Below are 26418 nucleotides of genomic sequence, written 5' to 3'. Positions count from 1 at the left end.
TGTTTATCTTGAGTCATATTAATTAACCTATGCAATATTTTAAAATGAGAAATGTGCATAGCTTAATTGTATATTAATTGCAAATTACTAAAAAAATTGTCACGACCCAGACTAACGGGTCGTGCGGACATGTATGCTATTCTAAGTAGTCAGGAGAACCCTTATTAACCAACTAAAAATATACGGAAGACGTTTGTTTTTAAGAAAATATTGAATTAAATATAATAAAGTAAATTAAATACCAATAAATAAACTTTTTCAAAAACTTCTTACAAATGCCCTTCGCTATCCCAAGACTTGGTCGACATGTACAAGAGCTACCTATTACAACATAGACTGACAATGAAATAAATAATATAAGGATTCTAATATCTGTCAGGTAGAAAGTGCAGAAGTTAGTGTTGAATGTCATCATCCATTTAGTACCTGCAAACTAACCTGCATTCAGTCTACACCCCAATAAGGTATGTAGAAGAGTAGGGTCAGTACAACCACTCTTACTGGTAGGCATCATCGGCCGACCGTGTTAGTTCATATAATCATAAAATTGAATTAAGAAAAATAATTTATGACATCTTGAATGAATATAATTCAACCAAGGCTGTAATAACATTATTACTTTACCTATATAAGTTACATCATCCAATTACTCTTCCAACTCCATCAGTATTATATTCACTACTAACATACTCTAGCCTCATTAATTCACACAATCAACCACAATTCAACGCTAATACATCACTATTCTTCTTTATTCACCTTATCTTTTTTCATTACTCATATTCACAGGAACAAGCCCGTAATCATAGACAACCCACACTAAACTGTCGGGCTAACAACCAAATGCTCTCATGTAATATTAAAGAATGATAACTAGCCATTCTGGTAATCTATGATTAAAACACGTATAAATGAAGCAAGTCAACCAACATATAAGTAAGTACAAAGGTTCACTTCTTCAAATACACATTACACAATCAAATACCAAATGAATCTACAATACAGCAATAACAGATAAAACAGTGCTCACAAACAAGCCACATAACTATCAAGAGTATTAACCATACTGTAAAAATCCACAGACCCAACACAAATATGTACACACATGCTATAGGACTTATTTTTTCCCAAATAGTCATGACCTGCAGGGAACAATCTATGTCCATGTACCATACCGACGTGATACCCGATCCACCATATACATATTCGTACCAGCATAGTACCCGATCCATCATATACATATCCATATCGGCATGGTACCCGATCCAACATACACATATTCGTACTGGCGTGGTACCTGATCTATCATATATATATCCGTACCGGCGTGTTACCCGATCCATTATATACATATCCATACCGGCATGGTACCCGATCCAACATACACATATCCGTACCGGTATGGTATCCGATCCAACCTATACATATTCATACCGACGTGGTACCCGATTCAACACATACATATTTGTACCGGCATGGTACCCAATCCATTATATACATATCCATACCGACATGGTACCCGATCCAACATATACATATTCGTACCGACGTGGTACTCGATCTAACTTACATATATTCATATCGTTGTGGTACCTGATCCAATATATACATATTTGTACCGACGTGGTACCCGATCCAACATCTACATATCCATGCCGGCGTGGTACCCGATCCAACACATACATATCAGTACCGACGTGGTACCCAATCCACCATAAATAAGTAATATCAATATCAAATTTACACTTCTTCACAAAATACAATACAATGTATCAAGTTTACAAGTACACTTAAAGTTATGAGACAATTCCATCAAGTAAATTTCAATAATCATTTATACATGTGTCAACAAGCCATTCATGGTATTAATACAAGGAGTTATCATTATCAAATAAGCCTTTCATAGGCACTTTTCAATAAATCATCATTATCACCAATTTAGCCTCTTATGGGCATCCAATAGATAAAGTGCTTTTATCAATACCAAAACAAGAATATCATAAAATAAATCAGAATTTAACACTTAAGCATGCAAGTCACCATTGGAGTATTACTTACTCATTAATTATTAAAATGTCACTACCTCTTGCCATATAATACAATCATCACACTGATTCAAGTCATCTATCTTTTAGATCTTACTATGCTCATCAGTACTTAATCCTAGCATAGTTCTCCTCACCATATTATTGCCCAACACATACAACTTAATATCATTATAATTTAACTAGGTTCATCGTCAGAACAACTACGAACTATCATGTCCACACCCTTCATTTACAACAATCTCATTGCAGCACATAGCACATAATGTCACAAATATCACATAATTAATCAATAATATAATTTTCAGGATTAAAGTTAAGATCTTGTGTCTTTATCCACCTCAACTCCATGCCGGCGAGCCTAGACATGCTTTCTCCCATCAATTCTAAATCATGAAAATATAAATTAACATAATCTTCTACTCATTAAACCTAACCTACCTGGACGCCAAGCTTTTGAAAAAAAAAAGTTGCAACAAAGATGCTCTTTCCTTTCCTTCATGCCTTGGAATAACCAATCATCTAAAAATCAAGCAATTATAAGAGTAATAAGTAATTACTCTTTAATCAAATATCTTGGGATTCAAACCCACTAATTCTACCCTTGATTCAAGGTTTATATCATTCCCCAAGTTCAATTAATCATTAATTAGCTCTTTCAAGCTTAACTCATCTCCATTAATGGAGTTTTTATACTAAAGGTCTCATCTTTACGAAATTCAAGGTTCCTAACCATCAAAATTCATAATCTAGTTTATGAAATCCATGTTAGGAATCTTTAATTTATAGTTTAGAATTAGCTTTAGATCATATTAAAAACACCCATGAGTATTCCCAAAAGAATTCCACCATTAAAGGTCTTTCTAAGAATTCTAAGATATTAAAGAATTAAAAGACGAAGAAAGTAATGGAAAAACTTACCTCCACAAACAAATTTCATCTTACACTTTGGCAAATCATCTCTATTGGGTTGGGGAATGAAATTTGGGGTTTTTGGACCTAAAATACGACTGAAACTAATTTAAATACAACCAGAATTTTCGCTGTAATAAAATTCCATTTTAGTCCGGACAGTGCTCAGTAAAAGAGTCATAACTTTTTACTTCGAATTCGGATTGAGGAACAGTTTGTTACGTTGGAAAGAGGACTAAGAGATATTTGATTTGATAGGTAATGGGACCCCTAACTCCTTATATTCTTTGAGATATGATCATTTGAAGTTGGCCCTAATAAAAAACTCATATCGAAATTGTATTGGAAAAAAAGTTTTATACTTAACTTTGTGTTAGGGATATTGTAGGACCTTAATTCATACCTAAAGAACTTTCATACTAAATTATTGATATTAACACTCATGAATAATTAACTTCATCGAGCTTGAGTCTATCTACACACATCCGAAGGCTAGAATGTTCGCAAAAAAATTTAAGGTGACATAATAAATAAAATATTGGCTATTTTGAACCTAAGTTAATTTGAGGAATGAAAATTAAGAATTTTTATTAATTTATTACGAATAATTTAATAACGCCGAAATGAGTCGTTACAACAAATTGTATTAATTGCAAACTACTCAGAGATAATGAGTTGGACTACATTTATAATTAATGATAATTAGATAAAAGTTTCTTTGACCAATTAAGAAGATTGTTTGAATTATGCAATGAGTTCATTTATCTAATTATGTCCATCATACATTTCAAAACTAATTTCAAATTATAAAAAGGATGATGAAAAATGTTAGGCTTGAAAAGGGACGTAATAAAGTCCTTCTTTCTTGTTAAGAGAATATAATATAAACATTTAGATCATGAGCACAAGATTCCAATTATAGCCTTAAAAGTGATTATTGTTGTTCGTTATTAATAATATTTTTTGTGATCACATTGAGTGTACTTGGCTTCTTGAACTTTTTTTTCTTGGGGTGCAAACTTGGCTTCTTGAACTATTCCCTCTTTCTAAAAATATTTATTTCATTTTAGTTGTCCCTTGAAATCAAGAGGATTTTACTATGTTTTTTCAATCCTATCCTTAACATTAAATGACTAAACAAAGTGTACTTACTCAAATTTATATTTTTAAAGCATAATTAATAAGACTAATTAATAAATAAACCCCTAATTAATATTTTCTTAATGAATATACTAAGTTCATAGGGGCCAACTAATATGAAACGGAGGGAGTAATAGAAGTATATCAAGACATATTTATTTAATTTGGAAAAATTGCATTTACTTTTTAGCAAATCAAGCGTTAATAAAGTCTAACTGATCATGTGTCCGAAGTGTTATACGTCATTCTGGGTATTTTCGAATGATGACTCTAAATGATGATAATTGGGTTCTAATTAAATTTAATATCTGTACTTAACAAAATTATTAATACAAATTATTTGAGCAAATGCTAATAAACTCGGTCAGACGTGTAACCGGCTATCCATGACTGATGTGATGGGCGAATTTTTGCCTGACTCCAATCATTGCTTTTTGAACTTAAGTTATATGTATGAACTTCGAACAAAAAATACAGATTAAATAATGTTGCCAAAATAGACATGCCCCGTGAAATCTCTTGCAAAAGCTTATTAGCCTGAATTTAACAATGTATAACAACAGTGGAAAAAAGATTTTAAAGTATATTTTGTTCAAAGTGTAATTTTATTCAAATCAACTTTCTCAACTATCAACTATTTGTTACAAAACAAAGACAAATCCAACAAATGCTTCTTTGCTAGCAAAATTTAGATAAGTTAGCTGCCGCTAATTCTTGTTTAGCTAGTATCTAGGAGATCATAACCGCAAATAGGCCACATATGAGCCCTCTTTAACCAGGTTTTAATGCAATCTTCGTGAAACACATATGAGCAAGGAAAGAGTAGCTTACTCGTGAACTGATGTGAGCTGCATTGAAAAACAAATACAACAATCATAATAATTTAACTTGACTCTCTTGCTAATGCAACATATCTGACTTGTTTCTAGCACCTAACACCGCCCCGTTGATGTGCAACAAGACATCAACAACTCGTATGAACAAATACACCTATCAAAATACTGGGTAATGAATAAAGATACATCAATATATGAACATATCAACTACGTAACAATCCTGGTTAGACTTACCACCAACAATTTCAGTTAACCTTACTATCACATCATGGACAACAATGTGACGATAATTATTCTTAAACTCCTCAACCAATTCTTGAGTTTCCTTTACAATTGCATGATATGGTGGAATTCATCGTATACCATGTATATAGAAGGGTCAAGTTTGAGAATGACTACTTTGTTATGAATTTGTTGATGTAGGAATTCAATACATGGAGGGAGAAAACATGGCATAGGCCTATAATAACGTAGGTGATGGGTATGAAAATGAAATCGTAGGGGCTGTAATTGATATTTTGTGTGTCCTTCTAATCAGATAGCAATAACTTTATGAGTTACGTCAAGCTACATAATATGCCCTTTCACAAATTCTTTTTTTCAGCATTGAATTACTTGCATTTTCCTATAATGGCCTGACAATTACTACTTACATAACGTTTAATGTTTTGTATTTTTACCTACTTGACAAAAAGTACCAAACTTTGTCTTATTTTGAAACTTTCAAATTGGATTCAGTTAATCTAACAAATCCGAGTCAGTTTTTGTTACTTACAGATGCTTCTCAATTGGAAGTATCCTTTTTCTTTCTTTTGAGGTTTTTCCCTCTGGGTAGGTGTTTGTTTTGAACTTTGATCAATCTAGACACGTTTTAAAAAGTCAATTTGAGATAAATTACAGAGGTGGTCTATAAATTTTAAATTTTTAAGTTTTAAAAATGGCTCTAGTCACTAACAACATGTTTGGATTGTTTTTTCATAATGTATTATATTGTGTTGTATTTTGATGAATACAATATTTGAATAGAGATCATATCATCTTTTGCCAAAACATTCTTTCATTTGCCAATATTGTTACTATTGATCTTTAATACACCCAGCTTACCGCGAGGACATGATCTTAGATAGAAAGTTTTGAATGTCAAAATTTATGATAAAAGGTTAATAAGTAGTCGAACATTGTTATTTTTTTTCGGATACAATCTATATTTACAACATGAACATCAACAACAATTTCAAAAATAACAAAAGAAGTTCAAACTATTTTTTTAAAATTAGAAAAAAAACATAAGAAAGAGATGAAGAAAGAAAGAATCAAGTCCACCAAATTTACGATGTGTCCTTAAGAAAATTATTCTCCTCAAATACCCGAGGCTAATGGAATATATCCTCACAAAATGATTCATTTCATCAAATACTGGTACCTCAAATTTATCGAACTACGAACTCACTCAACGATTTGTAAATCACACTTGAATTTTTTAAAAAAAAGGGAGTGTTCTTACTTTAAAATCTCTATTCCTTTACCTGAGGAAAAAATCAGTATTTATAATCAAAAGATGGTGCTTCAGAAAGAAAGCAATGACTCATGAAAGATCACACTGTTTTGGATCATCTCCAACCCGCGAAGCCTGTTTGCGACCGTAGATGGGCCACATGCAATTGCAGGTTATCTTATCACTAAAACTAGTAAGCTTCATCCTACCTACGCTGGCATCTGCAGTGTGCGCGCAGGTCATTAACTTTCAAGTTCCAAATGAAATTTATAAAAGAGATAATCTCTCGATCCTTTGACAAATTCAAATTGAAAGTCGAAGCCAAGCGAGCGCCAACTGGTGGTTTGCCTTCTTCTTGTCTCGCTATCCACATGGAGTAATACTTTTATATTTAAGCATAAGAATGTTTTCTTCTCCCACCAACATTCTTTTCATAAAGTGAATGCACATTTCACTTTTCCTTCATTTTTTTTTTCACATTTCACTAAAACCAAACAGCCTAATTTTATTATCAGTATTAGTTTTTCTACTCTCCTACTATTTTGGTCTCAGATTTTAGTATCTCTTTGTCTTTGACTATCGTATTATTTGCTTATTTTTTGGTGCTATATTGTTCTCTTCTCCATTTGTTTCTTGTATGGATTCTTTATTACTATATTTGTTTGCATACTCGATTTTGATATTAATAACTTAATCCGGAGGTCTACCAAAAACATCCTCTTTATTTTCTCAAATTAGGGGTAATACTTCATACATACTGTTAGAGCTTGTGAACCGAATTTTGTTGATCTGGCTCTGAAAAGTTTGCGGTGCGACCCATGTTGGTGATTTTTTGTGGGGTCTGTGGTGGTAGCGGAAGGATCGGGGGTATGGACCTGTATGTTTTTGGGCTTAGAATTTATTTGTACGCACGTATTATATAAGTGCATTTAGTGGGTCATTTTGGACCCAACATAAAAATATGTCACTGAGACTTTCGTCTCATTATTGTACTCCTCTCCATTATAGTGAATTCTCCTCTTCTACCCATGGTTTTTCCCGTCAAGGATTTTCACGCAAATCTGTGTGCCTTCTTCTTGTTTTCTTTTGCTTTGTGGTATTGCTTATTCTGTCCAATGGTAACACATACTATACATCACCCTTCCCATACCCCACTTATAAGTTACACTGAATATATTGTATTGATTTATTAAAAAGTAGTTTTTATTCACCAATCAAAAAGCAAAAATTTGTTCCTAAAAAAATATTTTGAGGACTTTCATTGTACCAAACATGCTACTCCATCTCAACTTTGGAGTTTCCAATTGTGTGCTTATCTGTTATCCTAGATTGAATTTTCCTTTTGAAGCTTTAATTAAAAAAATATGAAGCATTCTTAGGTTAATTCGATGATCAATATATACAGGCAAAAATGTAACTAAAATATAGGAAGTGAGGAAAAAATTACTAAACAAGACATCATCAGATGATGTTTATTTAACTTAATGCAGACATAGATACAGACATGCATCACATTAATTCCATTTTTCTGTAATTTTGACTTAATTTTCTTAAAGCAAAGTCACTGACTGAGGCTAGTTTTTTTTTACTTCATTTATTTATTTACAATTCCATTTCATTTAACACTTGATTCTCAACTTTTAGCTACCATCTTCCTTCTAAGCTTTTGCTTCTTTTTGTCCTTTACCTGTATCACAATGGAAATATAAAACAGTAAAATGTATATTGCCCAAAACCCAAATTTAAAAAAAAAATAAAAAATCCACCATGTTATTGAGGCCACATGTAATTAATTACTGGTGTATTTGCTTTAGCATATGTGTCATTTTTCTGAAAAACTATTTTTCATGAGAAAGTCGTTTTCCATCAAAAAGAAAAAAACGACTTCCGTCATTACTAACTGATAAGACTTAAGATGTTACTCCCTTAGTCTGTGATCTTTACCTGTCCATGCATTATTTTCTTTGAAAAATGTTTTCCATCAGAAATACCATACTTAATTTATTAGTGGTCCAATTTCTCAAAAACATTTTTCAGAAAAAACACTTCCGATCGAAAAAAAAAAAAATTTGGAAAATTGAAAAACAAAAACTCCTAAAAATACTTCTCGTGAAAAATGACTTTTATCATATCAAAGACGTTTACACAAAGGAAAAAAAAGTAAGAATACCTTTTTGCATCTCATTCACAACAATATCACCAGTTGGCATCTTTTCACTGACATTAATTTGCTTGCTCAAATTCAGTTTCTGGAGTAGATGCATTATAAGCATTATTTTTACTAGTAGTTTTGTTTGGCATTGGAGGAAAAAGGTCTTTTATTGATAACTCAGGATTTTCTTTAAGCATTTCAGCTCTTTTTTTCTGAAAAAAACTTTGTTCTTGCCTTGTTATCTCTTCAAGAAATTCCTTAAAGGTTAATTCACGAAATTGATCTTTCATTTTTTTTTTTAATTTGTAAAAGGAAAAAAGATAGAAGAAATGTGAGAGGTGTAGCTGTGTACAAAAATGAGTTGATTGGTAGTGCTATATAAATAGAACAGATATGGGAGTTTGATGAGGTTAAAGTTAGTTGTAAGGATTTTTCTCATTTACTTTTATTGTTGAGGAGACGATGATATCATCCCTAATGAAGTTAAAGTTTATGTTAGGCATAATACATGAACTTGCATTTAAGGTTTGCTTCAGCCAACAAGTATGCACTCCAACTTTGACAATATATATTTAGACATCTCTAGTTGAGATCAAGAATGTATATTTAGACATATTTGGTCTCAACGGGAAACTAAATTAAACATTCTCACTCATTCTAATTGTGTCTCATAAACACCCTATACTAACGTGACACATAAAATTTGTAGGTGCATGTTAAGATGATCATCTTATAAGTTAGAGTGTTCAACTAACAAAGTAAAGACGAGTTTGTGAAAGTTGAAGCTGAGGCCAACTTTAAATGCAAGTTGTTGTATATACCTTTAAGTTATATACAATGCCAGTGTAAGAAATTTTTACCATCATATCATATTTATAGTCTATTGTAGCAAGTATTGTAATAGAGCTAGGGTGCACTGAACTCCTTCATCGAAAAACTATATTATATATAAAGTTAATACATTTTTTTTTTACGTATTTTGAATCGTGCTGCCTTTTTCATGAGTTTACTTATTACTCCATTTTAATAGCACTACAAATCAACTCATTTTTGTACACAATTACACCTCTCACATCTCTTCATCATTTTTACTTTTACAAATCAAAAGAAAATATTATATTTTATATGAATTCACTTAAAAATTGATAAATTGTGGAGATTAACATTGCAATTTTGGGGGCTTTAAAACCTCCAATATTTATTGATAGCAATTAGCGGACGCTTATAACCTTTACAAATTGCAGTTTCAATTTCTTATAATTTAACTTTACTTGCAGGGAAAACTGGGCCGGTCACCAGGAACCCTTCAGGTACTCCTGGCTTGCTGGATTCCCCCAGAACAAGGATTGAAGCTTAATGTAGATGGTTCCTTTGATTATAATACTAAAGACGGAGAGGCGGGGGTTTACTTCGAGATCAACATGGAGAATGGATTTGTGGATTTAGTGCTAAATTCACGGGTCATTCACCTCTGCACACGGAAACTACTGCACTATTCCTGGGGCTAAAAATGGCAAAAAATATGAAATGCAAACAATTATCTGTAGCCACTGACTCTGCTATGCTAGTTTCAGCTCTGAATGATTCACAAGTTCCTGACACTAACTTGATGGTTTTGTGCAGTGATCTTCTACAGGAGTTGGGGATCACGCTGATACACCATGAAGCTAGGACATCTAATAGAGTGGCAGATACAATTTTTGAGTAACTAGCTATGTAACCTATTCAATTTGGAGTATTATATCCTAAATTCCCTTGATGAATGCTAGGTCCATCACGGCAAGTAACCTATTATATTTTCAAAATTATAAAATTTATATTTAGAACAGGTGAAGAAACAGGTAACTGGTTGATTTATGTTGCAATTTTAAAGATTCAAAGGGAAAAGGCTTATATTGCGTTCATACTTATCACGAAAATCATGAATTAGCTATGGACAACTTATGTGAATACTACAACAACATACTTGATATATTCTCACACAATGGGGTAAAAAATAGACAAATAAAAATCCATTCATTGTGTTTGGTTAGTGTTCGCTTGACACTCTCTTACAAAAATATTTATTAGGAGTTTATTTTATTAAATTAACCTTATTAATTATGATTTGAAAATCTAAATTCGAAGACTAATACTTTGTATATTGAAAAAAATGATAAACTTATATTGATTTCTTAAGTTGGACAATTAATTGAACATGTACTTTTAGTAAGGCTAGGCCAAGTAAAACGAAGTGAATGGAGTGTTTAGCAATAAAGCTACAGCGAATATAATTCACAATAGTTGATTCTTTTTTTTATTTTTTTTGAGTGATTGTTTGTTGTTTGCTCTAATATTTTTACTGTCTTTTTTATTTCAAACTTGAGAAAGATAATTTCTTTTTCCATGTTCACATGCATGTTTCTGAAGGTAAATTAAGTAAGGAATCAAATGTACTGACCATAAAGTTGTATAAGCTGGAAAGAGCTTATCTTTTCTATGTATAAAGAAGAAATATGTAGCATTATGTGTTGCCTGTACCCACTATAATTAGCATATATATCAATTTAGAACATCATGCTTGTCATACTTTGAAATTTCTCATTTGGAAAAGTGGTGTTTATTTGTCATTTTTAGCTAAGATCAATTTAACAAGATAATTGTATTTATGTTGAATCTGAGCACAATATCGTAGCCTTCTTGTTGGAGCATCTATCCGTTCTCTTATTAGTATTATTATTACGCTAGCAATAGCTTATTCTTCGTTTTTATTACAGTAGTTAGGGCTCATTTGATACAAGTGATGAGGGATAATTAATTTTTGATTAATTTTAAAATGAGCTTATCCAATGTTTGGCTGGGATAGAATGCATAAGATAACTCATTCTCAGATTAGTTATATCGGGATTGTAGTGTTATTTTTATCCAACCTTATTAAGGGTGAAATAACTAATTCCGAAATAATTAATTCCGAGATAACTTGTTTCCCAAACAAACGACCCCTTATTTTCTTGTAATTGTGGTTATCTTTACTTCTTTCATTGCTACTTTTTTTTTCTTCAATATTTCCATCATAACTTTTATTTATTTCTTTTCATCCAAACCAATTAAAAAAATAATTTTCTTGAACCGATAATCTATTAAAAATATCTTTTTATCCCACAAAGATACGGATAAGATCCTTATAGAACTATAATGAATATGTTATTATTATTGTATAGCCTCCTAAAAGATATTTATAAGTATAAACTTATTTAACTTTTATAAATTGATTGTCCAAGAGCTCATATATGCCACTAAGCCACTTAAAAGTACTTATAAGTAATTATCTAATATAAATCAGTATCCTGGAGGATAACTGAGTTTATATATTTATTAGAAACATTCTTTACTTAATCCTCAGTATATAAGTTAAATCTAATTCTCAAACTCCATTCATAGTTTCCCTTTCAAATCAAGTAACTTAATTGAGAATTGGTGAGACTTGAAATAAGTAAACCTTATTTTTATTATTGTTGCTAAACAGGAGCGGATTAAATTCATGTGAATTCAATAACTTTTTTCCGGGCCTTATATATTTATATAAGGTTAATTTATATCCTCATATGTGGTTCACCTAAATCCATAGTCTTTTCATATATATATATATATATACTTGAAATAAGTAAACCTTATTTTTATTATTGTTGCCAAACAGGAGCGGATTAAATTAATGTGAATTCAATAACTTTTTTTCTAGTCTTATATATTTATATAAGGTGAATTTATATCCTTATATGTGGTTCACCTGAATCCACAAATTAGGTATACATATATATACATATATATACATATATATACATATATATATATTGTTAGAATTGATCCAATATTATTTGCTGGCACCTACGCTTTAAAAAGGCTAAATAATATTTCCTCCATCTCAAATTATCTGTCCCAAATTGAGATGGCATATTGATTAAAAAAATAATTAATAAAATGGCTAGTTTACCATAGTACCCCTATTAAATGAGGTTTACATTTTAATTTGAAGAAAAAGTAATTGATGCAAAGGGTAAAACATGGAAAAAAATTATCTCTTCTTGATTAATGAAAAAAACAAGTAAAATAAGAAATCAAATTAGAAAATTTGGGATAGATAATTTAAAACGGGGAAAGTATATCTAGTTGAATAATGAATTATTCATCTAAAGAAAACAAGAATCACTTCTCATTAATACTTCTTTTTTCTCCTTTTCGGTGGTACATCCAGAGGCGGATCCAGGATTTGGAAGCTCTGGGTGTCACCTTGTTTTGAACAATAACGTATACTCCGTACAATATATTAGGATAGTGGAGTCAATATTCACAAAGTAAACTATAATTATATATATCAACAAAAGTTGGTATAGCATGAAGGCTTGCCTAGTTAGTGTCATTAACGGTTTTATTAAAAGAGGTCAAGGGTTCTACTCTACATAACTGGATTTTATTTGTTAATGAGAAAGCAGAAAGTATAATGCTAAAAAACAATTTAAAAAAGAGTCCTAAGTTGCGTTCGATTTTTTAATGAGAAAGCAGAAAGTATAATGCTAAAAAAGAGTCCTAAGCTGGGTTCGAACCTGCGTTGCTGGGTTAAACCCAATCGTCTCAACCACTTGCACTGTCAACTCGCTTTGTAGTGTGGGTACCAAGCATAATAATTATACGTTAACTGATACAAATATACAAATATATATATAAATTTACAGGATTTCAATCGAGAAGTGCAGGTGCTGCGACACCCCAATCCACCTGCATAGATCCGCCCCTGGTACATCCATATTATAAAAATCCTATAATATATGATGGAAATAATGAATTGTAGGATTTTTTTTTTTTTGGAGTATGGGTTATTACACTAATCTATTGTGTTCACACTCCAATATTTCCATCACGGCTAAAATATTTAGTGGTACATTTTGTAGTTTTGTGCCTATTCGTGTAAGGATGAAAAAGAGAGTAAAAGTAATTATTGACTAGCAAGGTCATACTTGACATTTAGCAACAATAAATATTGTGTTCACACTTGGAATATACACTTGCTGTGTGCATATATATATAGAGATATAGTTATATATACATATATGTCGTACTTGGCCTTTAGCAACACAAGCAACAATAAATATTGTGTTTACACTTGGAATATACACTTGATGTGTGTAAATATATAGAGAGAGATAGTTATATATACATATATGTCGTACTTGGCCTTTAGCAACACAATCTATTGTTATTGCTAAATGTCACAAGGTCGTATTTGAAATTTAGCAACAACAATATATTGTTTTCACACTTGAAACAATTTAAGCGTGAACACATATATATTGTTGTTGCTAAATTTCAGTAAGTCTTGTTAGTCAATATTACTTTGAAGTTTTGTAACCGAAAGCACAGTTGAGAAATGGAATCAAGTATAAAGACAAATGAACTTTTACTCTCTTTTAATTCTTACACAAATAAGGACAGAACTACAAATGGTACTTGTATAAAGAGTGTAGCGGTGACAAGCTAATGATGCAGCTTTGATGTAAACAAGACATTAGACTTGTATTATTGTTTGGGTTCATAGTATGTGCAAACAAAGTGACTAAAATACATTCAAATTTCTCAATGATAATGTTGACAGTTCAAATTTTTTTTAATTGTTATGATAAAATACTACTATTAAAAAGATATTAGTTAATAAAATATTATAGTCAGTTTCAAGAAAAACTTGAATGTTATAGTGAAAAATAGAAAGTAGGAAAAGATCTGATTGAAACTCAAAAATAAATATATCAAACAAGATCTAGCGACGTTCAAGCCTGATTGTACTCGTTATCATAACATCTTATCATGATTGCTTTTAATCAGACCTTGTATTTATATATATAAAAAATTCATTAGATATATGTCTACAAATTTAGTCGTTAACTCAATATAACAAAATAAGATATGGCTTAGTGGCAAGTTCTTAAATCCAGAAACTGATCTTGACTTCACTTCTAATAACATTCATTTAACCACATCCTCGGATGATTTCAAGAAAAAGAAACCAAATCCTATGGGAGTTCATATCGAATGATAAAAGTACATCAACTATAATGTACTTTACTTTTACTCTTTTATAATAATTTTAATTTTAAATGAAACGGTTCAAGTGATTCTCTATCAGGTGAACTAAATTTAAAAATTCAATCTTTAATGGTGCAAAAATCACATGTAATAACACTAGATATGTGTGCATATGTTTTATATTCAATCAAATTTGAATAATATGCTCATGATCGAGAACCTTATTTCTACTTGAGATGATTCTATAGTGCGATTAAAGACTAGAGAAGGAATATAGACACTTACAAAAATCAAGATGAATATAATCAATAGGATCTTTTGCAAGAAGTGGCCAAAGTTGCAATTTCTTACTTCAGGGACATCTTTTGCAAAACTCCTAATTATGACTACTTTAAGGATCTTCACATTATTGATCCCATGATTTCAGAGGAACCGATTAATTACCTTGTGTTTTCTTCATGGATTCAGATAGTTCGCCAAGATTAGATAGTTTTACTCGCAAGTTTTTATAGCTAGGAATATTAGAATATTTTTGGAATTGAGATAATCCTAGCTTTAATTGTGTTATTATGTGGGACTAATCTTTTATAGTGGTTCATTAACACCTGTTTGTGATGCTTTTTGAGGTTTCCTCTCCTCGATGCTTCAATAATCATATAAGTAGATGCAATGTGCTCTTTTTTTCTCAATCAAAGTGATTTTATTAAGGGAGGATCTATTACTGAGAACATAATTTTGGTACATGAATTACTCATGATGATGTAGACCCAATATTAAAGGCAATGTGATATTGAAGTTGGATATGGTCGATGCTTATGAAGGGGTCTCTTGGCTATTCTGATACTAGTTTGAGGAGGCTCGTGACCAAATTCAAGATATCAAAAGCAGCATGTAATTTTTATTAAATAAATATAATTTGTATTGTATTTTTCTACTACATAATTAATTTAAAAGTTAATCATATATACAAGTTTTAATAATTATTAAAATTCTTCGTTATGAAATTAGATGATTTTTAAAGAAGCATTTATTTATGATGAAGTAGAATTGACAAATACTAAGGGACATAAGTGATTTAACAACAATATATTCAATGTGATTTCATAAGTGAAGTTCAGAGAGTAAAAGTAGATTTTATTCCTACCTCGTTAAGATAAGGAGATTGCTTTCGAAAGATCCCAAGAAATTGAAGTGATTTAATATTCTATAAACTAAAGTGACCAAATATAATAATTACAACTTGGTGAAGATCATAAATTGAAAAATATTATTGTATTTTTTAGAATTGTCAGCAAGTAGTTCTATTTATTAAATTAAAATTTTGAGTTTTTAAAATTGTGATTTTTGAAATTTAAAGATGTTCTTGAACATGCATTTTACTTGAAAAAATTAAAATATTAAATGAATTTGAAAATGTGTTTGAACATGCATTTTACATGAAAATCGTTTAAAGCTTTATGAATAAATTTGAAGATCATATTTTAAGAAAATGTCAAATTTCTTGGCAAGATAGATATTTGAAGACAAATTTTCATAAATTACTCACAAAATTCATGGACAGAAGCTAGGTTATTAAAAAATATATAGTACTTCTTTTGTTTCATTTTATTTGACCCTGATACTAGAAATAAAACAAATTAACTTTACTTGTCTATTTTAATAAATTAAGAGAGTTTTATTATTTTTTTCATACTACCGTTAGTATTAACTGTTAAATAACTATACAAATTAGTATTAGATAAATGAACATCAATAATAAGATTAATTAAGTAAAAATACACCGAATTAAAATTTTATAAAAACTAAATATATCAAATCAATAGGAGCCAAGTAATATAAAATAAGAGTAGTACGAGACAATTGAAGTAAGAACTACCTTCAAGAGATAAAGGTAGAGCCACGGTAAAAGAGATCTTTAACGATCAAAAGATATGGTGCAGCAGATGAAATTGCTCCTTCCTTAATCAGAAGTCTCGAATTCGAATCCTAGATATGAAAAAATTGAAAAAAAAAAAAACTTTTAAAAAATACACAATACACCAACACACCAATTATAAGATTGCATGTGAGAATGAGTGACATTGAATTGAGGGCAATGTAATGAAAAGTCAAATTAGAGTAGCCATCTATAAAGCATTAAATATAAAATTACAATAGGACCCTTGTGAGAATGACGAAAATGAGGGATCCTCGCTTATATGATGTTACTAGTTTTTTGAGGCTCGAATTTAAGAAATTTGATATTTTATAATTACACAATTTAAAATATGTAAAAAAAAAAAAATTACAATTTGACAAAAGGACGTAAATTTTTGCTAAATAAATGTGATGATTTAAATTTAATTTTATACAAAATTAAGAAAAAAGTTAATTTTTGTTAAAATGAACCTCAAGAATCAATTAATTCTTCTTACAAAATTTATGCTTAAAAATATTAATTTTCAATTAACAAAAAAGATATTTTTAAATTATTTGATAATGATAGATACACTACCTTCATTTTTAACATTAGCAATAATTTTAAATTTCACTATTTAAAATATATTAGTAATATTTCATAAGCAGTGAATGAAATTGTCTACAAAAAATTATATGCAATTCATAAAAAGTAATTAAAAAATAAATTACATGAAAATTATAATTGGTTCATCATAAATAAAATATAAACTTATATAAGCATAAATGTCCAAAACAATTTTAACTATTCTTTTTTACTTCTTCTTTATTCCTAAAGTATTTGTACAAACTTCTTTCACAAAATATTATTTCAGATAAATAGTAAAAAAAAGGAAGAAGAGTTATGAAATGTTCATCCAACAAAAGAAAGTTCTCCACAATCACAATATGCTTTTTAAAGAACGATTATTATATAAAAGATCTTATCTTTTTAAAACTTTATTATTACATTTTTTACTAAACTCATAAAAGAATAAATTTTAATAATAAATAAAAATAACATAAAGTGGAGTGCATCAAAAAATAATAATAAATAAGATAAATTCTTAAAAACATGTAAAATAGAAATATGTATATATATTAATTTTTTAAAGGTTATTTTAATTATTTGAAGATAAATCAACATGGTAGAGATATTTTCTTAAAAAAAACCTTTTTAATTTTGTCATTGAATAAATATTGTAAAATTTTTGTACAAATAATGTTATTGAAAGATGCATTAATAAAGTAATGAAATAGAAGTAATTTAATAGATAAAATGTATTATTAGATATAAAATTTTTATATTCTCAATTGACTTAATTACGTAATATGTAATTATCTAAAGTAGAATATTATAATAAGAACTTCTAAGAGAATTTATTGATTAGTTAAATAATTAAAAATAAAAAGATAAACTCAAAAGATAGAGTAGTTTATCATATTATGATATACCAAGTGCAAGCACCCAAGTAATAAAAAATGAACATGTGTGAAAAAAATTATCAACTACATGTCACAATTTTAGAGGAGAAAAATAATTTTATCAATATGTCACAATTCTAGAGGAAAAAAAGTAATTTTACCAACTATATGTCACTATTTTAGAGAGAAAAAGTAATTCACCGACCACATGTTACAATTTTAGAGGTTTTAAAAAAAATAAAAATTATCATAATTTTATCAACTACATATCGAAATTATAGAGGAGAGAAAATAATTTAATCAACATGTCACAATTTTTATTTTTATTTTTTGGAAGGGGTGTTGGGGGAGAGGGGGGGGGGGGGGGGTAATTTTATCAATTGTATGTCACAATTTTAGAGGAAAAAAGTAATTTACCAACTACATGTCACAATTTTAGAGAATTTTAAATAATTTTAAAATTATCATAATTTTATCAATTACATGTCAAAATTTTAGAGGGGATAAAGCCACATGTAGCAACATCATTTGATCAAGAAAGTTGTGAGGACTATTAAAATCCAATATCCTCTTTTTATATATATATACTAGGGGAGCATGGCTCGTGTCAACACGGGCCCAACATTAAGATATTTATTTATCTTTTCAATTTTGATAAATTTAAATAAAAAATTTAATAAAAGGATTGGACATGTTTTATAGGATTCATCCGGAATCTAGCATGAGTTCAACATATGTTATTTTAATATGTATTTTGATAATTTAAGTTGTTAACTATTGTAATTTATAATATTTTTTATGTAATTTTCAAATTAATATACGTTACTTTTCTTGTCCAAATTTTTGTGGCATTGATAGTCAATTATATTTTAAAAATAATTTAATTTTTTAATTATTGTGATTTATAATATTTTTCTCCTATTTCAATTTTAGTGACACTAATATAATTTTAAGAGTCGGCCAAATATTTTATATCTTTTAAATTTTTTAAGTTGTTAATTATTGTGATTTCTAGTATTTTTCATGTAATTTTTTTGAAATATATAACATATTAAATTATTTTTAGATATTTTAAGTTGTTAACCATTATAATTTATAATACTTCTTATGTAATTTTTGAATAATATATGCTACTCTCCTTGTTCAAAGTTTTGTGTCGGCGATAGCCAATTATATTTTTTAAATAATTTAAATTTTTAATCTTTGTTATTTATAATATTTTTCTATTTCATCTTATGTGGCACAATGCTTAAATGGCCATAATAATTACTTAGGGGTGATATAGTAAAATGTAATTATTATTATTTATTATTTATTATTTTTATTATGTGTATGTGTTGATTCAAGAAGAATTTGAAAATATTTAAAAATGTGTTGAATGTTACAAATGTTAATAATCCATTTGGTGCTTCTTGATTTCTGTACATTTATCTCATGTGTGTTTTTTCTCTTTTGCCCTTTAAGTATATGTAGTAATTTTTATTTTTAAAAAAAAAATATCATGAAAATTTTTATTCATTTCTTATTATATATATATATATATATATATATAATAAAATCGTGGATTCAATATTATTAATTTTTCAATACATAAGTGACTTATAATAATTAATTGCGGGTGATACATTAAAATCACGATTGAAGCAGCATAAATCAGTCAATTTTTTTTTGGTTAATTATTATTATTTACATTACTTTTTATTTCATTTTCAAATAATATATATTGCTTTATGTCTTCTTGTGTCCCATCCCAATTTATGTGGCACTAATATAATTTTGATAGTCAATCAAATATTGTATGTTGACATATCATTTTGTTATTCTTATTTTTCTAATACATAAATGACTTATAATAAGGAGTGATATAGTAAAATCATCTTTGGAAAGACGAAAATTTAATTTAAAACATTAAGAGTTAATTTCGCATTTTATGTCTATTTTATTTTTCATTAAATATTATTTATTTTCTTAATACCTAGATGACTCATAATAATTAATTAAGAGCGATTGATTATGTTATTAATATAAAAATTAATATAATTTTATCATATCCAATAGTAATCATCGATAATTCACCGAAATAGTATATTAATTAAATACGGGATGTTATATTTGCATATGAAAAATATGATATTATTAAATATTATTGGATAGTGCATTATATTTATCTCTCACAATAATAAAATTTTACTATACATTTTTCTTTATGTCTTTTTAACTTGATACATATTGACCCAACCCAACAACAATAACAACAAACCCAGTATATTCTCACCTAGTGAGGTCTGGGGAGGGTAGAATGTACGCAGTCCATACCACTACCTCTAAAGAAGTAGAGAGGCTGTTTCCGATATACCCCCGACTTAAGACACGGGATAATATACAAAAATATTCAAAGCATGGAACATGATAAGCATTTTGAAAGCAGTAGACAGAAAATGTAGAGACTATCTTTGGGGGAGTATTGAAAATCAAAGAAAGTCCTAGTGGCATGGGACAGGGTGTGTGTGCCAAAAAAGTATGGTGGTTTAAACATAAAGAGCTGTAGCAATTGGAACATAGCAGCAGTAGGGAAGTTACTATGGTTATTAGCTAGAAAGGAGGATTTATTATGGGTAAAATGGGTGCATGGGGTTTATATGAAGGAAGAGAGGGATATCTGGAATTATCACCCACCAGCTGATTGTAGTTGGTATTGGAGAAAGATAAATAGCCTCAAAGGACTCATGAATCATTGGTATGTTAATGATCACTACCAATTAATTGCAAATGGCATGTACTCAGTGACCAGGAGCTATAATGCATTAACGGGACCACAGTGCAAACTACAAGAGGCTAGATTCATTTGGTCGACCATTTTACAGCCAAAGTATAGTTTTTTCATATGGTTGGCACATCAAGGAAGGCTACTGACAAAAAAGAGGCTTACCAGATTGAATATTCCAGTTGCTACTGTTACATGTGAGTTGTGTGATCAGAACAAGGTAGAATCTCAAAAGCACCTGTTTGGAGACTGTGATTGGATCAAGAAAGTGAGGGATGGTTTGTCAAATTGGCTAGGTTTTCAGCTACAATAATAGGGGTTCAACAAATCACTTAGGGGTCATTTGGTAGAGTGTATTGTAAAATATAATGCATGCCTTAGTTAATATGTATTATTAGTATCTTGTTTGGTACGTTTTTTTGCCTATGTATAACTAATGCTTATTCACTCTATTGTGTATTGGAGTGTGTATTAGTAATACACTCCATTTCCTATGTATTAGTAATACAATGACTTTAAACACATACATTAACTTATTAAATGACCTTAATACCCTTCATTTCTCTCTCAAAATATTTCACCATTTCTTTTTCCACCATTTTGATTTGCAATAACGAATCTTTTTAAAACATTTCACAATTTCTTTTCTCACCATTTTAATTTACAACAATGAATAGTTGATTTAAATAACTATATAGCATATTTTTGTTTTGTTTCAAGAGTCTTTAAAAAGATTTTTAAAAAATTGATACAATTCCTTAATTTTGCGTCTTGTATTTAATTTTTGTTTCGACTATGTTAATCGGTCGGCGTAACATTTATGCGCAAAGACGAAGGTCTTGCAATTAATCCTAAATCTCTATATACTAGTGCAACAATACTAATTTTGTTTGAGATGGCAAAAGAACTTTGTAGCAAAAAAGTGTACAAAATCAAAGAAGGGTATTTTTGTAAACAAATATTTCTTTTATAGAAATTATGTAAGATGTATTATTTCTTATACATCAAACCGAACAATGTATAAGAAATAATACATGCATAACTAATATAAGCATAACTAATACAAGTATTACTAATGCAAGCGTTACTAATACACTATATTTTGTATTGTTCTTATAAACTCTACCAAACGACCTCTTATTGGCTAAGTAGGAGGCATGGGAGGAAATTTCAGCAAGAGGTGGTGTTTGCTATTTGGAGTGCTATGCTTGACTACACATGGCAAGCAAGGAATTGGACTATTCTCAGGAAGGCTACTGTTAACACTAATTTTGTAATTACGCAGATTCAAAAGGAGATTAGAGTAAAATTAGAAAGTATACAGGCCATAAAGAAAGCTCATAGATGTAGTTCCTTCGTTGCCAGACTATGCAACTAGCTGCTTATTTTGAGGCTTAGAGAATACAACACCTATCCTAGATGGTGGTTGGATTCCTAGGTGCTCCTTAGGTGTACTGAATTCGTTTGTCAATGGAATTACTTCGCGGTTTACCCCAAAAAAAAACTTGTACCGCAAAATCACAGCGAGCAATGTCTTGTAAAATTTCATCTACAACTGGAAAACTAATAAGAAATAATTACTGCATAGCAATTTGCCTTCCTAAATGGACGAAATGGTTACAATTTTTCTCTAAAAAAGGGCAAGGGGCAGCCGGTGCACTAAAGCTCCTGCTATATGTAGGGTCCGGGGAAGGGCTCGACCACAGGAGTCTAATGTATGCAACCTTACCTAGCATTTCTGACAGTGGTTATTTCCAAGGCTTGAACCCGTGACCTCCTGATTATATGACAGCAACTTTACCAGTTACTCCAAGGCTCCCCTTTAAGAATACAAATTTTCTGTCACATAAAAAAAAAAAAAAGCTTTAAATACTTACCATTGTACGCTTCATTATGTGACCCATCAAGTCAAACCGAAATCCATCAACCTTAAAAGAAATTATTCATTAGAAATTTGTTTTATTAAATTAAATTTATTAATTTTGTGCTTTAAAAATTTAAAGTTAAGGTTAAATATTAGTATTTCTATATAATAAAAAAATATTTTTAAAATTTAAATTTACTAGAATAAATAAATAAATAAAAAGATTAATTTTCTATATAAAAGTCAATTAAAATAATAAAATTGATTTACTTTAAATATTTATTTGTAATTAATTAAGATACTTTTTTATTTTGTCATGATTTATAGTGAATCGATAAAATTTTGAGAGTTGAATAGAACTTTTATCTATTTTTAAAAAAGTATTTTAACTTGTTAATTATTGTGATTTATAATAACTTTTACGTAATTATAAAATAATATATTTACTCCTTGTGTCCCAAATTATATGGCTTTGATACAATTTTGAGAATCAACTAAAATTTTTATATATCTTTTAAATATTTTAAGTTGTTAATTATTATGATTTGCCGTACTTTTTCTTTTATCTCAATTTATGTGGCATTGCTAAAATAATAAGAGTCAATAAAATTTCTATATGTCTTTTAAATATTTTAAATTATTAATTATTGTGATTCGTGGTAACAACTTAGTTTTGAACATGATAGCCAATTAAATAAATAAAAATTTTTTACTTCCAATATGCAGTTATAATTAATTAATATAAATTAATATAATATATTAAATATTTAAACCATTATGATGAAACAATGGAATTATTATATATTGGGACATGTTATGTAATTAAGTGGGAGTGGAGGAATTTTTTGGTAATTGCATGAAAGGTGGTCTAAACCACCTCTTCTATATAATAGAAATATATATATATATATTGGTGTTTTTATATTGTTATCAATGACAATCTTAAGGAGGACTTAGACAGAGAAATCTCTTTTCGCTTCTCTATTTATGCACAATGCTGAATTATTTCTAAAGAACTTATAAGTATTTCCAATATTTATGATTTTATTCTTTGCTTTACAAATAAGAAATGTTCACTCATTAATCATCTTGTTTTCGTTCACGATGTGATCCTTTTTTTCAGTGGTTGTGTGCAGAAGCGTCTCAATAAAATTAATGATTTAAAGTTAAATTTTTAAGAGATCTTAAATATATACATTTACATACAAAAATAATACTAGAATAATTTTAAGTTATTTTTTTTCTTACATATTAGTTTTTTTTTGTGTTTAGTATTTTTAAAAGACACACGCATAACCTTTAACTTCACATATTTGATTGTTATATGATTATTTATAAAAATATGGATAAATTTAAAAAAATTAGATGTTAGATATTTATTTGCAATACATTAACTTAGATATTCTTGTTAAAAATTTTTTTTTTTAGTTAAATGTTAAAACTTATTTATTAATATAAAGTTTGAGTTGTTTAACTCAAAGTTCTAATGTACTTTTGGTAAAAATACAGATGATTTTTTTCTTTCTTTATTTTTTCTATTTTTAGATAATATTTTTAGACGTAGTTCACAACCTTCATTATTATTTCAAATAAAGTAGAAATCATATAATTTACTATTAAAATTTTTGAACCCTAACACTTTTAGAGGTCTTTCGGATTTATCTTGGAAGCTCAAGAGGTGTATGAAAGAGTCTCTAAGTAGATAATCAATAAATTAAAGGCTTTTCTTAGTTTGGCATCAAATGTTAGCTCCTGAGATTAATAAGATACAAGTCATCATTGGCATAGTTTATAAGGAGTTTCTCATTAATATTTGTGTTCTGCTCTCTGCGTAAGCAGGAAGAAGAAAAAATTTCTTTTCTCAAATAATCAACAACATTTTTGCACAAGTTATCAGAGTGACATATCCGGTTACTATCTGAAGGAGGGAAAAATAGAGTTGTTTTAATCATGTAATGTTAGCCCTTCACATGTACATTCATCTATTCAGCAAGACCTATTGGAGAATTCTTACTAGTCTCACCGATTCTCAAAATTTAATTCATAAAAAAAAATTGTTGCTAAGATCAAACATTAAGAGGCCTCCTGGGAAACTTTAGTAGTTTCCTTATAACAAAGTTTTGGTGAAATCTCAGCACTTCCAGTTTTCTTCGAAAAGATTTTCTTTTATTCAAGTATTTTCAAAGAATTGAACCTCTGAGTAGGAGAGGTCACTCTGGTATTTTCACTTTGGAGATGGTCATTTGCAAGATTAATTAAAGAAAAAAGTGCGCTAAAAAAATTCTATAGAAAGTGGCCAAAGGGGGTATCTCCTTTTGATTTGACAAATGGTCCAACTGAGGACCACTTTGTAACTACTTGCCAAAGGATTTTAATGCTTGCAATTTGAAACTGAGTGAAGTTATTTTTTTTATGATGAATGGAACTGATGTGGCTGGAATGCCATTATTCCAACACATGTTATTTATTGATATTGAGGGGAGGGATGGGGCCAACACTTTGCTCTTTGGCATAAATGGGAATCTAGCTTATGATATGAAACATGTGCATGCTGAAAGTGACTCAACTTTTAGTGGATTGTGTAACTAATAATTATAGTACCCCTTGAAAAATCAATGAAAAGGTTCAATCTATTAATGAGAAGCTGAGCAATAAACTTCTCTTTGAAGCATTAGTATAGGGAAGCCAAAGAAACAACCAAGAAGTCCACATTCCTTAGCGATGAGATGAACCAAATACAGTCCTTCTTCAATATAGTAGGCTTCCTCAATCTATTGAGGGCATTATCAATATGGATAAATGGTACCTTTAGGCACTAAAATTGGGAGCAGCAGGAGTGATGACATTTTTCTTGACCAGCCAAAATATAGTCTATGCTTTGTATATTTTTTATGGTTAGATCTAACATAGGAAGTGTATTGTAGTTGTATAAAGTGAGTATACACAAAATGAGAAATAACATCTACTCTTTTGTCTATCATAGGAGGTATATTCCACATTTACCTCATCTGTTTTTTAGTAAGAGAGGGGGATGGCAATGGAACAGGTTGGGGCGGGTAACCCTTGACCCAATAATATTTTGACCCACCCAGCCCTTCCCCGTCTAGTTGTTTTTGAAAATTTGCCCCGTCTGCCCTACCTTATTTAGTCTCATTTGATGATTTTTTTTTTAAATTTGTGATCCTTCCAATACGACTATCTTCTTACGACACCTTCTAAAAGGTAACAGAGGCGTGCAAAAGTTTTCTTGGATTGGACGAAGATTGACTCTCGAGTGCAAAGACTGTTTACACGCGAGCCAAATATTTTCATTCTCATTTAAAAATTAACCTTATTTAAATCTTAACATAAAACTGAGAATGATGAAAACTTTGAATGTTTTTGTATCAGTACAAAATGATAATCCCAAAATATTTGACAATTCCATGAATAATATTAGTTTATGTCAGCAAAAATATGAACTTATAGGTAGGACTTTTCATGACTTCAAATTTCAGAATAATAACTCTATAATAAAAAAATTGGTCAATCAATTCTTTATTAATGATTTCTTTAAATTCTACTTACATGATCTATATAAGTCAAACTAATTAACATTTTGCACTTAAGGCTTGTTTAGTTGGAAATAAGTTATTTTAAAAATTGTTCGAGTATTAGCTAATTCGAAATTAATTACTTTTTCCGTTTCATATTAGTTGGTACCTATAGACTTGACACTTTCATTAAGAAGAATATTTATTAGGGGTCTATTTTACTAAATAAACCTTATTAATTATGCTTTAAAAATACAAATTTA

The 26418-nt window shown here is 29.3% G+C and overlaps 1 long non-coding RNA gene across 1 annotated transcript; it reads right to left on the bottom strand.

Moving 5' to 3' along the window:
- Positions 1-7871: 7871 nt before the first annotated feature.
- LOC107851697 lies at positions 7872-9723 on the bottom strand. The gene is made up of 2 exons (XR_001669124.2): positions 8599-9723; positions 7872-8115 (listed from the first exon to the last, which is right to left on the bottom strand). It is a non-coding gene; the product is annotated as an uncharacterized LOC107851697 (long non-coding RNA).
- Between the last annotated feature and the right edge of the window lie 16695 nt (positions 9724-26418).

Source organism: Capsicum annuum, unplaced genomic scaffold (assembly GCF_002878395.1).
Source record: "Capsicum annuum cultivar UCD-10X-F1 unplaced genomic scaffold, UCD10Xv1.1 ctg5076, whole genome shotgun sequence".
NCBI classification, from domain to species: Eukaryota; Viridiplantae; Streptophyta; class Magnoliopsida; order Solanales; family Solanaceae; genus Capsicum; species Capsicum annuum.
This window is presented reverse-complemented; position numbering and strand designations above follow the sequence as displayed.